The sequence below is a fragment of the Simochromis diagramma genome, unplaced genomic scaffold, assembly GCF_900408965.1.
Source record: "Simochromis diagramma unplaced genomic scaffold, fSimDia1.1 OVJJ01000321.1, whole genome shotgun sequence".
Classification (NCBI taxonomy): Eukaryota; Metazoa; Chordata; class Actinopteri; order Cichliformes; family Cichlidae; genus Simochromis; species Simochromis diagramma.
In genome coordinates this window covers 3,984,735-4,002,105 of record NW_024386772.1, presented here as the reverse complement: position 1 = coordinate 4,002,105, position 17,371 = coordinate 3,984,735, and the positions used below count along the sequence as shown (strand labels likewise).

Below are 17,371 nucleotides of genomic sequence, written 5' to 3'. Positions count from 1 at the left end.
CGTGACCTAAAGAAAACAAAAAAGGAAAAGGCTATGAATAAGATAGGAAATAAATATGAAAAATTAAAAAGGGTAAATTTAACTAGGAAGGAATAAAATATAAATTAAGGTTAAAAATGAAATAACTGTACAACACAAATTAGAATGAAGGGTAAATTTAACTGGGAGAATAAGATAAAATATATAAATTAAAGTTGAAAATAAAATAACTGTACAACAAAATACACAATATAGAACTATATAAGAATGTATGAAGAAATATAAATAAATATATACACAATAACAGCAGCGTGATTTAAGTAATGAAGTGAAAACAATGTCCAGAATGTCCAGTGTGTGTGTAAGAACTGTATGTGTGGGTCAGTACTGTGTGGTGGTGTGATTGAGAGACCGTATCGCCTGCGGGAAGAAGCTCCTCCTCAGTCTCTCTGTGTTGGTCTTCAGGGAGCGGAATCGCTTTCCTGACCTCAGCAGAGAGAACAGTCTGTTGTTGGGATGGCTGAGGTCCTTCACCATCTTCCTGGCCTTGGTCCAGCACCGCCTGCTGTAGATTGAGTGCAGGTCAGGGAGCTCGGAGCGGATGGTGCGCTCAGCTGACCGCACAACCCTCTGTAGAGCTCGTCTGTCCTGCATGGTGCTGTTCCCGAACCAGGTTAAGATGTTTCCCGTCAGGATGCTCTCTATGGTGCAGGAGTAAAAGTTCCTGAGCACCTTGGAGGGCAGTTGGAAGTCTCTCAAGCGTCTGAGGTGGTAGAGACGCTGTACGGGCCTTTTTCACCACGGTGTTGATGTGACAGGACCCTGACAGGTCCTGCGTGATGTGAACTCCGAGGTATTTGAAGCTGTCCACTCTCTCCACTGGGCACTCGTTGATGACGGGGGTCTGGTAGTTCCTCTCCTGCTTAGTGCTGAAGTCCACTATCAGCTCCTTTGTCTTACTGACGTTTAGAAGGAGGTTGTTCCTCTGGCACCAGTTCTCCAGATTCCTAATCTCCTTCAGGTAGGCCGTCTCGTTGTTATCAGAGATCAGGCCCACCACGACGGTGTCGTCAGCAAACTTGATGATGGTGGTGGAGCTGGTAGTGGCCACACAGTCATATGTGTACAAAGAGTACAGCAGGGGGCTCAGAACACACCCCTGGGGGGCTCCAGTGCTGAGAGTGGTGGAGGCTGAGACATGTCCGCCCATCCTTACTGCCTGTGGTCTGCCAGTTAGGAAGTTGGAGATCCACAGACACATAGATGAGCTGAGTCCCAGATGCTCCAGCTTGGTGGTGAGTGTGGAGGGAATTATGGTGTTAAATGCAGAGCTGTAGTCTATGAAGAGCATTTTAACATAATTCCCCCTTCTAGTGTCCAAGTGAGTGAGTGATGTGTGGAGGAGATGAGAGATGGCATCGTCTGTGGAACGATTTGGACGGTAAGCGAACTGTAGTGGGTCCAGTGTGTCTGGTAGTGAAGAACCGCCAGTATTTTGTATTTATTGTTTTTATACCCAGACGATTAAATTTCACTGCAGCTGCAGCTGAAAGAATAAGCATGTAGTCTATGTTTTGTGAATAATGATGTCTTAAATACAACCACGTTTGATTCCTCAACTTACCACCGAGCTAAAAGCTTTGACATCGGCGAGCAAATGTCTGTTTTTAGCAATTTTTTCAAAGTGTGTTTTCAAATTTACGCAGTGTAAAAATGACAACGCTCACCGATGTCATGATTCAGACAAGCAGCTTCAGTGCATGCCCCCAATGAAATTACGATTGTAATCCATCAGATTAATACATCCCACGTATAAATAAAAGAGATGATAAGTGCTGATAAGTTTGTTTACTTACACAGTCTGCATTTTTACCAGCACTCTGTCTGGTCTTCAAATAGGTTAAACCTAATATAGTCGATCTTTTCCAGCATTCATACAGTGTGTTTTCAATACTACATGGCTGCACTGTGCTTGTCCTGTTACAGACACTGATACCGCAGATTTGTCTGCAGCAGCTGTGTTGCTGTTGGTCTGTATTCTGTGTTTTACCTCTTTATATTTTTCCATGATTGTAGTTTTAAGTCCAGGGCTAAGCTGTCAGTAGGCCTGTCTACAGCTGTGATTGGTCAGAAGCTGCCAAAACCACCCTTTTCATATGAACATGCTTCTACCTAGATTGATGAACCCTGGGTTAACTTATTAAATAGATAACCACCTTTCTGAGACGTGCCGACGTTAGGGTAAGTGAAGCCAGATAATGGAAGGATACGTAAACTTGCTCTGTGCAGTTGTATAGTACGCTTTTAAGACGTTAAGATTGTTTGATGTGTGGATGCGTACACCTCGGAGAGAGGATAGATGCTTTTGTCAAGCTGAGCAGTGTTGTCACACATCAAACCTTATAAAAATCTCATGTTCAGAGTGAAACACGTTTTCTCCGGGGAGATCTTATGTGACTGCAGTAAAAAGAAAAGTTCACGTTCTCTAATTCTGGGTCAAATGACAAAAACAAATTATATTAAAAAGAAAAGCTAAGCTTGTCAGCAGAAGTAACTGAGCTTTTGATATTCCACAACACACCGAGTACAGTCAAGTTTCCCAAAAATATGTATAGACAACAAAAAGTACATATGTGGTCCTGATCCTTTTTTTAATAATTCAACTAGTTGTTGTGCTCCTTTGTAGTTCTAGTTTTCATGTTCCCCTCTCCCTGTCTTCATGCCTCAGTGTGTTATCTGCCTTGCAGTAACTTCCTGTTTTCCTCTTTTAGAGTTTTATTTCCTTGTTAAATCTAGTTGGAATATCGCATTGATGGAAATCTCTCTCTCTCTCTCTCTCTTTGAGATTATGTATCGGAATTTCAGGAGCAGGACCACGCCTCCAAACACGCTCCTTCCGGTTGTCATCTACATAGGTTCCCCCTGTTCTGCAAGCTGTTCATTTATGTGCCCCACCCTCCCTCCCTCCTTGTTCTCAATTCTTTAACTTCTTCATTTCTATTTAGTACATGGGGATCTGCCAGGCCTGGGAGCCATCGCCAGTCCCCTTTCGATTCCTTCCCCAAACCGCAGCTCAATTCATGTCAAAGCATTCACTTTTACCTACTAAAACGCTAGTGAATTGTAACTGTGTGCCTCTTTGGTGTTGTGCATTTGGGTCTGTTTAAGACCTTTTGCTAAATTATCAAACAAGCAGCTCATAAATTCACCGTTCTCCGTCTGGCCTCTGGCTTCTGGCAAAGCTTCTGTCGCATTTACATGCAGTGCTGAATTTTTTTTGGAGGGAAAGTTTCTAACTAAACTTCCTATGGCCACAAGTGCTCAGCAAGTTCATGCAGCTTCTGGTCAAACATGTTCTGTAAAATAAAACAATTCATGCATATTTAGAAATATGTTTTGAATATCCAGCTAGTTTCCAGACATCTCCTGAAACTGTTTCAAATTTGAGACAATTTCTCAACTAGTGTTGTGAATAGTAGCACAGAGGTGCAGACGCTGGTAATGGCTCTGGGGAAACAGTTTGTTTTTGTAGAATTTCCATGTTAAAAGCTGGTCTTTTACAGTTACACTTTGATTTGATACCTGTTGCACCGAGGTGCAGTACTGTCATCTGACAGCAAAAATGTTCTGAGATGAAGCCACAGGCCAACTGGGGCTTCCCTGTGTGGAGTTTCTCCCTGTGCCTGTGTGTTCTCTCTGTGTACTCCAGCCTTCTCCCACAGTCCAAAGACATGTTTTTTCTTCTTCTTCTTTTGGTTGCTCCCTTTAGGTATCACTAAAGCAGATTGTCTGCCTCTGTCTCACCCTGTCCCTAGTGTCCTCTTTTGTCACACCACCTCTCTGCATGTCCTTCTTCACTACATTCACGAGTCGTCCTTCTACCATACTTTCCCCCGTTCCTCTTTCTTTGTCTCCCACTGGCACCCTGTTGGCCAACAGCACTAGAGCCAGTTGGTGTTTCATCCCAGGCTCCAACCAATCCAGTATGAAAATGATATTGTTGATGATATGCATGTTTGATTAGGCAAAGATTTTAAACTGGATGCCCTTCTGATGCAACCGTGATACACCCTCAGCCAGGCGACACAGCCAGGATTAATCAGACCGCAACTTCTGCCCTGGCAGCTGCCCACAAATATCCACTCTTTGTCATCAGCCATCTTGACGCTTTCTCTGTAGCCTTTTCTCTCTCCTGTGATGCCAAGCCCAGTGTAGGCCTGGCAGAGCAACTGTCCCACGAAGCACCCAGAGAAGTACCTTGCCCTCCAGCCTTGCTTCTGGCACTCCTTGACCCTGCCACTCTCCTCCATATACTCGTCTCCTCTTGGTGCTTTTAGCTCCAACACAATAATATTCTTTTTCGCTCTTTCTCCACCCTTTCTACCTGAATTGGATAAAGAATTAATCAAATGCATGGATGGACCCAGTTGTGTTTTCTGGGCATCAGAAGAAGAACATTTTTTCTTTGCGTGCTAACTTTTAAATGTCCTTTTTGCGGTCCCCCTCTGCAGAATTGACCTTCTAAGCTTTTTACCTGTAGATTTGTTAAAAAGGTTTTAAAATAAATTCTTCTACTTTAATTATATATAATACATATTGTTAAATTTTGCATTTTAACGCCTTGCCTGGTTAAAATCACACTGCACTGTCCTGTGGTACAAATTGTTAGTAAAGGAAAGTACAACCTGGCACCATTTGGGCTTTGTTTGATTTTTGGATGTACAGTAACAGCAGCTGTTTCTGCAAGATTTTGTTGATTAGTTTAGTTCACTTTGGAATAGTTTAAACATTTTTCAAAAACGGGAAATTAAAACAAGTACCTTTAGAATGGGTTTCTTTAAAATACTGGCATATGAAAGTGGAACAAAGACACTGAATGTGATATGAAACGTGCAAGTTAACCATAAAACAACTCAGTGCTTTATACCGAACATTCCAATATCAAGCATTTGAGTAAAGATATTTTCTTTTGTGTGCCTCATATAGATTTATGACATTTGCATTAAAAAGACGATTACACATATTAAGTGCAGTTACCCTTACGTGCCGGGACACATCCTCACACACAGTATGCCCATAGTCTGTGCTGTTTGACCACTTTTTACTGCAAAGTGGTTTGGGCCTGAAATTAAAATGTTGATGGCTGGGTGACATTTTGGTTATTGCTGTCTGCGTTGCCACCGCGAGGAAAGCAGCGGACCAGTTTAAGGGCCAGTTTGGCCTGGCTATAAGCTAGAGATGAAGATTATACAGCATGGTGCAAGAAGTACTGCTCGGCATAATGGGGTTTATAGGCCTGTGGCAGAGTTTGCTTTACGCCCTGCCGGAGGAGGTGTTGACAGGAGCGAGAGACAGAAAGGCACGAGAGACATGTCTTATTATTCAGCCTCACCACGTAGTGCGAATGAGTTGCGGTGGTCATGTTTGAAGATGTGATGATGAGATTAGGGTGCATGTGGAGAGACGATGAGGAAAAGGATGCAGGTAAGAGCAGCGTATAACACCTACAATTGGATCTGTCTTCAGGAGCTTTGTGGTCGAGGTCCACTTGGCCTGGGTGTGGGAGGATCAATGTCTCCATTGAGCCCTAATGGATGCGGTTGCCAGATAGGGCTGTTAGTGATAAGGGAGGAGTATTAGCTTTAGTGTTGCAGATACAGGCTTGGTTAACTTTGTGTTTAAAGGAGCTTCTTGTTTTTCTGTGGGTGAAAGCCAAGTGTTTCAGGGTCTACACTGCCATAAGCGCCGGAGCATTCAACCCTTGCTTGCTTGTCACGACAGCCAGAATGTTCAATTTGGTATCAAACGGGTTAGGATCTCTGCAGCCTGTGGCGTGCTGTTTCGCCATCAGATACGGATCAGGGCTCTGTTAGGGCCTCGGAGGCTGCGAAGAGTTCAGTCTTGAGACAGCATGTGAGAAGGGAGCGGCAGGAGGAGAAAGGCAGGAGGCCTGTTCCCTACACCACCGGCATATCTGCCCCAGTTCCTCTCACCACGCCATTCCAGCGCAGTAAGGCGATGGCAGAGGTTTCACCCCGGCACAGCAACTACCGCCGAGGCCAAAGGACCTAAACATAACCCAGGGCAAAGAGAGCCCCTGCACATCTCTCAACCAATATGCCAGCACAGCATAACACAGAGCAATACAAGGCAGAGCACAGAAGGCGTGAGCAACCTCATCCACAGGGCAGAGGCAGAAATACTAGATGGCAAGCTTTTTGTCTTCATATGAGGCACATTAATCCTCACAGTGGCTCCCATCTTTATTCATTTATCGGCCTGTGGTGTCCACTCAATCAGTCAGTTAAAGTCTGGCCTGATAGAGCGAGCCCCGCACACCCACCACAGCGAGGGAGAGAGGGAGAGAGAGGGGAGGGGAGGGAAGGTTATACTCCATACCATATAGCCTGAGCAGACACTGCAGTACAGAGATACAAACAGGGTGGGATGGGGAGGAAGAGGAGGAAATGTGAGGGGGCTCTTTTAAATAATGAGGCAAGGAGGGAGGAGAAAGGGAGAGAGGGGGGGAGGTGAGACAACTGGAGGTGAAAAGAGAGCAGCCTTATATCAAGAGTGAGCGAGATTGAGAGGTTCAAAGTGAAGGAGGGGAGAGAACAGTCAATATCAAGAGCGAGCGTTAGGGAGAGATCCGGGACGACGACAACACCTCCACAGACTACTGAGGTATGTATGTGGGAGGGAGGAGGGAGAGGAGGGAGAGGAGGACAGGGAGTAGGGAGGGAAGGAGGGACGTGTTGGTGGAGAGTGTGTGAGAGTTAGAGAGAGGGAGGGATATCCACTGCACTGTTGTGTGACTGGAAATTTAATAGAGAGAGAGAGAGCGAGAGGGAGGGAGGCAGGAAGGCAGCAGGGGAGGAGGGAGGGTGGGGTGGAGAGAAGGGCGAAGGAGCGACGCAATGCAAAAAGCACTGAGCGAGAGCCGTTGTTGTTGGAATTACAGAGGACTGGGACAGAGCGTGGATGCTGCTAGACCCTCACTGCAGAGCGTGGGGCTGTTTGTGTGTGGGGGGGTGGGGAAGTGGGGGGTGGGGGTCAAGTGAGCGAGAACATATTGTGCATAAAGTGGAAGAGAGCAGCCAAGGCCACGTAGAGTGTGCACTGTGCAATGTTTAATAAGAGAGAGGAACAGGTTGGCCACCCTGTTGCTGCATCCAGACTAAATATGCAGGGGTCAGTCATAACCCTGATCCCCATCTAAATCATGCCTGTATGTGTGTATATGTGTGTGTGTGTGCGATAGCCGGGAGCAGTGCTGGAAGGAAGACACGTGTGTGAGGAGTGTGTGCATGAAAACACGTGCCTGTGATGAAGTGCTGGCGTTGAGGTGCAAGAATGTGAGAAGAGTGATCCACTGAGTCTCGATATAGAACATTATCAATCCAGCACTAATCACCCGTCTGAATCCCCCCACAGCACTCACACACTCATCCCCTCTTCCCTCTTACCCTCTGTTATCTGATGGACACACGCTCAACCACCCACCCGCCCTCTCGCGCACATCTCCCCGCTAATATCTTGCTGAAGTGATTGACAACTCAACCCCGAGCAGACCTCCAACCTTAACCTGACCTTAAACCTCACCTCACTCCCCCATTTAATAACCTATCCCCGGAGAGGCTTTGCCCAAACTGTCATCACCTGAAACCAATCACATTAGTGCTCACATTCTTTAAAAAGGAAAGTTAATTTCTGGGAAATAAACACGCTCAACCCCCCGCGCCCAACACAATACCCCTCCTTTCCTCCATCTTAGGATGCCAATCAATATACCCGCACGCATACTGTATATGCCACACGTACGACGGGATCCACAATGGCAGCAGGACTCAAATCCAACGAGGTAGCGCTGTACAGGTGGGGCTCAGCACTGCGTGTGCGTGAGTGTTGCCAAGGGAACCGACCAAGCAGCAGTGTTCCTTGTAACAAGCAGTAAACAGCACCATCACCGTCATTTTATAGAGATTATGCGAGCATATGGACACGTGCGTGACTGTCTCTGGGATCAAATGTAAGAAAACACCGCAGCTGAATAGTGAAATGCAACGAAAGTGTGGGTTCCTGTGACTAATTATAATCATAACACATAGGAAGGTGATAATTACTGTTACATTGGATGCATTTATTTATTATGTAATCCCATTTTTGCGTTATTAATAGGTTGTTTAATGCTACGAGCGCGTTTGCAACTGACTGTTTAGGTTTTATGTGCAACGCAGACTAACGCAAATCACTCATTTAACATTTTTTTTGCTTCAAAAGTAAGAATTTAAAATAACAATATATTTATTTATTTATTTATTTTTTTATTTTATTTTATTTATTTTTTAAAAGAAAAACTGTCCCGGCAGTGTAGCCCATCCCCTCTGAATCGACCAGTGGTTCCATCCACCTGAAGATGTCTGAGACAATTCTCATTACCAGCGGTAGAAGCGCAGCACTTGGAAAGGGTGAATCAATCAGAGAGGGAGAGAGAAAAAGAGAGAAAGGGAGAGAGAGAGAGAAGAAACAGTGAGGGAGACGGAGGAGAGAGAGAGAGAGGAGAGCGAGAGGAGGGAGAGAAGACAGCGTCGGCGGCTCTGCAGTGGAATACGCTGTTATTTGGGAAGGTGAGAGCTCTCGGAGTACCGACACGCGCGCTTTGAGCGAAGATGTGTTTCAGGACTTGATGGTAGCATAATAAAATAAAGGTAAGTGTCTCGATGACATTCAGAGTCCGGGTGCAGTTTCGTGACATTCTGGTGTTTGTCTGGTGTGTCCGCTTGTGTGTGTGTGCGCGCGAGAGAGAGTCTGGCGGACAGTTAAGTGCATTTCACGCGCTACAAACTACTAATATGTTGGAAATCCGCGTGTATCATGACCGGATGTGATTTGGGAACTGTCCTCGTTTGGAATCCGAGAGAGGCCTCTAAAGGTGGCTGATATCCAGGAATTACGCGTGACAACAAGACAGACGTGTGTCACAGGGAATCGATTCAATTCTATTGATTTGCATGATTGGATTTGGTCCGTATGCGCAGTTCAAACTTTGCACCAGCTCCTTGGGATGTGTTTCTTGTTTCTGTTTGTGTTCTGTGTGCTTTTTCAGCACAAGTTAATCTAACCTTGGCGATAAGAGGAGCATCCACTGTAGCACAAGCTGTTGACAGGGCTTAATATATGATCCGTTTAACGCGCAGCTTTCACTCAAATATACTCAATTAAACCCCCCCTAATCGGACCAGTTTACAATGTTAATGTGTGTGTGTTGGGCTTCAGTTACCCTCGCTGGCCCCTGTTGATGACCCCAGATTTGGAGGAAAATGCGCAGGCACCTTGCGGCTTACGCGCGGTGGGTTAAGCTCTGAGTCAGAGCCTGGGGCCCCTCCGGCTGAGAACAAGGAGCAGATAGATTAGGACTGATGAATGAAGATCTACTGCCTCTATCTGCAACACAATGATATGGTTATGAGGGGATTTAAATGCTAATGTGCAGTGTTTGAGAGAAATCCGAACCGACTGGGACTAGCGGGAGGAGATTGCTGGCAATGTGTGTGCTGTGGACCAGCTGGATGATCTCCTGAGTTTTATGACAGACAGAATAGGTTATTAATGGGGTGTAGGAAGGTGAACTGGGGCACTGGGGCAGGATTAGACAAGAAAAAGGTTGGAAGGATCTGCGTGTGTCTGTAGTTATGTGTGGGAAGGGGAAGGGGGTGTTGATGCACCGAGAAGCCCCTCCAACAGTGTACGTTTTAGCAGATTTGCATGCCTGGAAGGAAGAAAATGAAGCCGAATTTCAGGGAGGTTCAGAAGAAGTAGGTGTGTTTTTTTAACTGGAAGATGGCTTGTGTCAGTATGGATTTCCTCCCATCCTCTCATACTGCTAAAGCAGGACTGTTTGCTGCTTGCATTTTACACCCCACAATTCAAAGCTCTTTACAGTACCTATAAATTTCTACACCATTGTAGCTAAAACAGTCGAGCAAATGACCACGACATATACCATTTATGGGCCCTCATTCCACTGCACATCCTTTCTATTGGATCCAAAATAAGCCTAGAGACGTAAAACTTTAAGAGGATGGTAAGTTTTTATGTTGCTCATAAAAGCATGTATTTCATCCAATCATATTGGTTTATGGTCAATAGTGAGGTAGCGAGGCTTCTTTCTTAGCTGATCGTGAACTGTATTTACAACAGCACCAGTAACTGCAAGGTTCGGGCTTCATGAAAAGCTTGTCACATGATATCGCATTTAAAGCCAAGGTGCTCCAGCTCGGGGCAGCGCTTCAAAATATCAAGGCATCTCACTGCCGCAAAAGCCAGGCCGGAATGTCACCGGAATTTGTTCATCTTGAACTTTGCTGCTACCCTCCTCCCACCAACCCCACAAACCGAAGCGTTACCTCACTTACTGAAAGACAGCCACATATGAGAATGTGACCACTCAAACAAGACAGCAGTCTATTTAGCTTCTGTGATGTGGTTTTTATGGATGGGGGGACGTGATTTCTTGTGATCCTCATTATTGGGATTTTAATTTTAAATAAAATCAAGAAGACCCTGTACTGAATGAGTAAAGACCTTGAAATAGGGGGAATCTAATGCACAACTTACAGTAGGTCAGATCTCTATGAAGTCCTGAAGGTGCAAAGTCATGACACCTCTTGACCTAATATGCATGTTATTAAAATTGAACAATGTCACGATTCACAAGGAAAGGTTAACACAGATTAGTTAAATGGGATGCAGGTGGAATGTTTTATTCATCTGATTTCCTCTTCATGGACTCTGTTCATGTAACGGGAACATTTAGACACTGGTAGCTCCAAGGTCTAAATTGTCGGCAACCAAAAGGAAGGACATTTGGCAGATTTTCTTTTTAATTCTAAAATGTGCGAAAGGTGGAAAAATAAATAAAATAAAATATAGCAGTCAACACTTTCCTGAAGGATTTTCTGAACCTCTTCTACAGTCTGACCACTTAAAAAAAGAAATAGCATGTGGGTCATCTTGCAAATTTCAACTGTCACCTGATAAATTTAACACACAGACACACACATCCCACTGACTCCTTCCTGTGTCACAAATTAAGCACCGGCTGAGCAATTTCAGTCATTTGAGGAATCAGGCCAAGCTGCTCTTTAATTTCCTAGGCACACCACTTATGCATGGCCGATGAGCTTGATGAAAACAAGCAAGCAGGTTAACAGGGACATGGTAAATTACACCTGCACACCTGGCCTAGAGGGAAGGTGTGACTTTGAGATAATGCTCAGCCCCCCACTGCTCTAACGTTGTCGGAATAGTGGACCCATTGCGGATTATTTCCAGAGGAGATATAGAAAAGTCGAAGCAAATCCTTCAAAAACAAACACCCTAGGTGGCAAAGGGCATGAGAGGAGTCCAGCATATAAATGACTGCCCCCTAAAATGTTGTCCCAATGATTTGTGCATCTCCCAAATGAAGCCAGGGTGCTTTTAATCTGGTTAAAGTGTAGTTTGCCTTTCTTTGTCCCCTTACTGTAAAAGGACAATGGACTGCATTAATTCGCTGCTACATTAGAATGCAAAGGGAGTAACTGTTGCCCTAAATATGGTGTCTGCCTGAGTTTGTGCATACCTGTGTGTTTATGCACACGCACTCATTTCTGTGACAAAGAGCCAGAGCCAGATAGAGATTATAGATGACACTTAAACTGTTCTAATCAGGGCAAGCTGGCCGCTGATCTCTTCATAGAGCGGCGGTGTCACTGATTGATGGCTGCAAGACTTGCTGATGTACACGGGTTGAAGGGTGAAGGGAGAGTCGCCGATCAGCCAAGAGAGGCAGAGAATTGCGGGAGGAACCTCCGGCGTTCAGCTCAAAATGCAGCACGACGAGGGACCCATCTGAGACGCTGGGATCGTATCGCACACAGTCGCCACGTGCTCACGCCACGCCAGAACCTGGATATCCGAGATTCTGTTTTTGTGCATGATGTGGCACAATTTGAATCCCCGCAACCAGGGGGCAGGGAGTGCATGAGCACTGACCCGTGCAGAGCAGAAATGCTAAGCTCCCTATGATGGCGCGGTGGGTATAATTAGCCATGATTGGTTTGATTGAGTCTTCTGTCCAGGCCTGGGTGTTGGCCCTTTGGGGAACATGATGATTGTCCAGACATTAATTATTGAATAATAGTTGGAAGATTGGCAATGGTTAATGACACAAAATGAAAGCTATAATCCATTGAATTGACATAATTAGAAATGGTGAGATTTCCCCTGAGGAGTATATTCTCATCATGACCTAAAGTGAAGAGCGACGCCTGAAAAAATGAACTAAGGCGATTCCTTCCCCCTCCTACCTCATGAGTTCATGAAGGCACATTGGGAGAGCTGCCTGGAGGTGCTCGAAAATCCGATCATCTCCTAGTAAAGATGGCTGAAAGCGGCTGTTTCTTCCTCGTGTCACCGTGAGTGGCAGTCAGGATGCAGTTTCGGTTTGTGCTGTCTGAAATGAGCTCGCCAGAGAGAGCGGTCAGCTCTGAGTGTCTGATATTGAGTTTGGCAAATAGAAGAGATATTATCTTCTCCTGGTTAGATTAAGTATTAGTAAATGTGATTGGGTAATGAAGGCGGTCAAGCCTCAATGACCACCCTGCTTTACAGCTACTGCCGGCTTGGCTGCATCTATGCACAGAGTCTTGAGGGAGTTTGTTTCGGGTCAGTGGTGGCATAAGAGTTCAATACAGCATTGCAGAGTCGGGCTGAGGCCTTTCCTCCTCTGTCTGCCTCACTGGCTGGCTGTGCCGGCCGGAGGCACAACAGTTGTGGCATACTGATGCTGATGATGATGACAGTATAAATATTGATGATGGAGATGGCAAGAAACAGAAGCATGAAATTATAATCCTGATGACCAAAGTGTGATGCTAAATGTTTTTTCTCTCTCTCTCGCTCTTTTTTTTCTTCCTCCCGCTGTTGTTTTTACATGTGATTCAAGCCTGACACAGACAGGTTTGGTTTCCACGGCGCTCTGAGAGATCACAATGAGATGCCTGGAGAGAAGCGTGGGCATGCTGTCGCACAAGATGACACGTAATCCAAACGTCCTTTTTGTAGCTGGTTGGAGGTTGTCGTATTTTCAGGGGCAGCAATGGGGGCTGTGCTGATGTCACTGTGAGATGGCGGCTCCTGAGGTGGGGGTGGGCGATAAGACATGCCAGCAGCCGTCCCTGGAGGCCGTTAAGGGCCCCAGAGGAGGCAGTTAGCAAAGCTACGCGCCATCGCTGTGATAAATCGCAGATTCTGCTGTATGGTTAGGACGATTACTCTCGGTGCCATCACATGAACCTGTGCACGTCTTCACTGTTTGTTTTCCAAGTCCCCGGACTCCCCGCGATATATGTAGAGTGTTGACTCAGTTGTACTGGTTTATTTATATATTGTGCCCCTCTTGCATATTTCTCTTGTGGTAGCTTTCAGATTGGGTGGTGCAGTGGCGAGGTGTTCAGGCTCAAATTTCTCTATCAAACTCAAAACAGTTGATATGGTAAGGCACTTCCCATACTAAAGCCTCAGTGAGGCTTAGTTTGAACTTTTCTGTTAGAATAGAGACTTAAAGAGTTAGAACATCCCAGACCAATCTATCTAGATTGCTTTGGTGTGAGCTGCTATGTACTTTTGGAGATATTATGTCTGCCCTCTCATGAATACCAAAAAACTAGACCTTACTTGCCTTGTGGTGCTCAAAGTGCAAAAGTGGGGTGGTTGAGAAACGTGAAGAATCTTAGTTTTCCCGATGAGGCACAGAAACAACTTGTTGAACTTGATATAGTTATCTTTAAAGTGACCAAAGACCAAAATAACCAAGAGTTCTATCTAAAGAAATATACCGAAGGCGACCTAACTGATAGGAATAAACCAAAATACATAAACTTACCTGCCCAGCATGGGGAAAACATGTCAAAAGAAACAGCATCCCACCACTACAAACTCCTTCAGTCTATCAAGCAAACCGCATAGCAAAAGCTACAGGTGGAAACACGTGTGGCAGGTTGGAATAGGAGGAAGATGAATAAATCTCTGCCCACGATGGCACCAGACTGTCCTCAGCCTGGAGCCAATCATCTGCAAGCCGAAAGATGGCACATCAATCATGTCCAAGTACCTGCACATTTCAGTTATCATATATCGACACACTAAACCACCCGAACCAAACATCCCACAAGGAGAAGGAAAAACAGATCTGTTACACTCATGACAAAATACCATTGAAGTCGTAAAATTCTCTTTCCAGAAGTCATGATACATTTATCAAAAAAATACTAATTTTTTAAAAATCCACAAACCTTGCTGTGATCAGTTTCACCTTAGGAGCTATTTTCTTTCTACTGTCTACATCGGCCAATCCAGAAAACATCCAGTTAGCTAATATGATGAATACCCATGCTGCAGTCATGGGTATTCACCTGTCTTTGCAGGTAGATGAAGACCAAAAATTAGACTGTGCCAAATACTAAATCATTTGGATATCCATTTGTTGAGTATTTACTTCTGAATTTTCAGATTTGGTTATTTTTTTATAAAATGTTGACTGTATACTCAGAGCTTGTGTGACTGACCTCCCTCACACTCCCAGTAGTGAGCATCACACTTCAGATGACCTCACTGCTGCTAACTTAGCGACTTTGCTGGGAGATTAAGCGACTTTTCACACCCCTGTAGAGGATTTCTTTTAAAGGCATTGCAAAAAAAAAAAAAACTCTGGTCAGCATCACGACGACTTCTCCTGGCACAGGAACAGAGGTCTCCCTCTCTCTGCTGTGTTCACTGGATGAGTAGAGCTTCTAAGAGTGACAGAGCAGTGGTGCATAGTGCGAGAGAAAAAAAAAGTAAAAAAAATAGTTACTAAATGAAACTGCTCACATCAAAGTTTGTGGGCTTTTAGAGTACCCGGGTCATGAATTCTGGCATTGCTGTTGAGTTTGGATTTTTGAGTACCACAAGGCGAGTGCCGTTTAGTTCTAATACATCCAAGAGAAGGCAGGCATCTGAACAGCTGATAGCTTTAAAAGCAGGGCACTCATACTAGATTAATTTAGATGGATGAACAACACTACAGTCTAGAGGACGGGCATGTATCTTTGATTTTGGAGTGAACTGTTCCTTTAATGGTTGTATTTTTCCTCTCAGCTGTGGGTTTGCAGTGACCTGACCGATCAAACAAATCCGAAGATAAAATAGTTGTTGTTTTTTTCAGTTATCACGCAGTTATTTCTCCTCTTAGAGGCGTAGTCATTTAGAGTTTTTGTTTGGCCAAAATCAGATTCGATCCAGGGACTGTTCCACGGTTCCACACTGCAGGGTTTAGCGAACTCACACCCCGCTTTGGGAGCTGCAGAGCAGGGCCGCGGACGCCCCGAGCCCCCGCCGATGTGACGGAGAGACGCAAGATGGTGAGTGGTTACTATGGCAGGTTACTATGGCAACCTCAGGTCTCTGTGAGAGCTTCCATTTCGCACAGCGTGGGAGAGAGTAAGAGAGAGGGAGAGAGGGGGGAATGAGACAGAGAGGGAGAGAGATGGGCTGGAGAGAAGAACCTGCAGAGGAAGAAGGGTGGAGAAATCAGCAGAGGAGGTGAGGTGTGGAAATAAACATGCCTTAGGTGTAGAGAGAGGAAAGCGGGGCGAGGAGACGAGCACAAAGGAGGTAGAGAGAGAGAAGAGGAGTGTGAAGGGGGGAAAGTGATGGAGAGGTGTAAGTGATGGGGTGAGACTGAGGTGTGAGAGGAGCCGATCGGAGGGCAGCGAAGACGATCACGTGGCGCTTTAGAGCAGATCTGCACTGCATCCACACGCAGGCCGGAACATTTCAACGCTGTTTTGTAATCTTTCTGGTGCTGCACACTATTTATCGCGCCTTCTATCTCCATTTCTTCTCCCTCACCTCTCTGATTCAGTTGGCACGGCGCTCAGCGGCGAGAGACATTGTGTCAGTCTTGGTGACTAGTCTCCATGGAGACGTCCATCAGTCAGTCCGTGTCAGTGTTTTGTGGGCAAAGCCTTATCGTGTTTGTCAGTGTGAGTGTTTATCTGTCTGTGTATTAGTCAGTGTGTCACTCATAGAGAAGGCTGGGGCGAGGCCTGAATGGATGGGGGCCGAGAGCGTGTTGCTTATCACTCACTCATGAACGCACACGGCGTCGGTTTGTTTGGGAAAAAGACGAAGGTTTATGCGTAAAACCGCGAGGATTCGCCAGAGACATTCACACAGATGCACACAAAATAAAAGTGTACCCACCTCTGCTCCACATGTTGCACGACACTTAGTAAATACTTATTCTCCCTTTTTCCACCCGTGTTGTCCGAGTTAAACGCTGAGCCTTGTTCCAGTGTAAAATCTGGCATCATATGTTGCAGAGAACTCCTTTGGTTAAATAATTCACTTTGTTCTGTATGTTGTTAATGTGCAAAACACCAGCAATATGACAGCATCATCATTTTATAACTAATCTAATTTATTTTTCTTTATAGTGAGCAGACAGTTATGTGGTGTGTTGCAGTCATGTAACAGAAAATGTTTTTCGAATAGAACATGTGCAGTCATAGCATTCTCCTTTGCTTTAAAGAATAGCACTTCACTTGCACAGGCAGTTAATATCTTAATCGTTTTTATTTTAAACTGTTGCTGTTCTCATTATTTCTCAGGCATTTGCTCATTTTTACTCTACACTATGTAGCTGGAAGAGAGTCCACAACTCCATTTGTGAAATCATGTATTGATGACCTTCACTTTGACCTTGAGTAGTAAAGGAAGACTTGTAATGACATTACTTGTTCTAATTAGAAACAAACGTTTTTCTGATTAAAGGTGCTCAGTCGGAGCGGCTAGCTTGGAGTGTGTGTGTGTGTGTAAATGATGTAAGTGTGTGGGGGACTCGACTTATTGTTACATATAAAAAAACGCTCTTGTTAACTTCAAAGTGGGGCTGTTGCACAGCATTGTTGAATCGCAGTGACTCCTCACTCCAATTAGAGATGCAGCGAGCTTTGTCCTGATACATGGATGTGCATCAAACCAGGCTCCAGCCATTACATTTATACACAGCAAACAGTCCACACTCTGGGGCTTTGCCACTACCTAAATAGTGCAAACCATTAAGCTCCCTTAGCAGTGGAAATGCTGAAGTGTATTTTGTCCTTTAGCATATGGTTCTCAAAGTGCAGCCCTTGCTATCATAATTTTTTCATAAGAATGAAAAAAATAAATAAATAGAGGTCTTTGGCACAAATTCACCCACTTCCAAGATGCACTGAGGAGAGAATAAAGTCAGAAGAGAGAAAAACTCCAGCAACACTCACTTGACGGACATATTTTGGCTTGTGGCTTTTTGTCGGGGTCAAAA

At 45.0% G+C, this 17,371-nt stretch overlaps 1 protein-coding gene across 3 annotated transcripts in view; it reads left to right on the top strand.

Annotated features, from left to right (window-relative positions):
- The first annotated feature begins 6,508 nt into the window (after positions 1-6,508).
- lrrc4ba (leucine rich repeat containing 4Ba) overlaps positions 6,509-17,371 on the top strand; it is a 46,552-nt gene continuing 35,689 nt past the window's right edge. Inside the window, exon 1 of one of the 3 annotated variants that reach the window (XM_040043532.1) lies at positions 6,509-6,663. The gene's annotated coding sequence lies outside the window, so the exon portion shown is untranslated. Of the gene's footprint in view, positions 6,664-8,354; positions 8,688-15,542; positions 15,604-17,371 lie in introns of those variants that run through there. The other 2 variants (XM_040043526.1, XM_040043539.1) reach the window with 2 other exon arrangements.